Consider the following 826-nt stretch of genomic DNA (forward strand, 5'->3'; position numbering starts at 1 on the left):
TTGTTGATATTTTTAATAAAAATAAATATTTAAAAATATTTTTATATTTTGTGAATATATTTAATATTCGTTCCGTAAATGTATGTATTAGATTGAGATTTTGGTCATATTCGATTAGATTCGTATTCCCTCTTATATATCTATAAAATGTTTTACACAATTATTATGCAATTATATTTATTTTTTTATGATTATTCATAAAAAATAGTCATTTTTAACGTAGTTATCAGACCCGGCTCGATCCGGCCGGAAATCCAATCACCTGATCGGATCGAGCCACTCGTTGAATCGGATATGCATTGGATCCTGTCGATTAATATAACCCGTTCCGGGTCAAGTTGATTATTTTTTTTCCTCCTTAAAACCTGAAATGGCGTCGTTTCAAAACCCTCATCTTCCTTTTTAATGAAACCCTAATGGCCAAAGCTGAGACTGAGTGGAACCCTCCAAACCCAGCCAACCTTGTCTCTGTGCTCTCTTCATGGTCAAACCGTTCAACCAGAAACCGACAATGCAATCGATCCGATCTTCTACCTATAACCGCTCGAGGAAAAACCGTTGAAAAATCATCGAACTGACTGAGAACCGGCCGGTTGGACCGGACCGGTAACCGGCCGGTTCGAATAAAACGAAGCCGTTTTTTAATTTGTGAAAAAAAAAGACATAAACGGATCCACTGGTGAACCAACCCCCCTCTTCCCCCAATCATTCGTTCATTTGTCACTACTCACTCCCTGTACTGGAGAACTCTGAAGCAAAGGAAAACCCTATCCCTTCATCGCCGCCGCCGTCCCCAGGTCCTCAGCGCCGCCGCTGCTTCCTCTTT

The sequence above is a fragment of the Arachis duranensis genome, chromosome 10 (genome assembly GCF_000817695.3).
Source record: "Arachis duranensis cultivar V14167 chromosome 10, aradu.V14167.gnm2.J7QH, whole genome shotgun sequence".
NCBI classification, from domain to species: Eukaryota; Viridiplantae; Streptophyta; class Magnoliopsida; order Fabales; family Fabaceae; genus Arachis; species Arachis duranensis.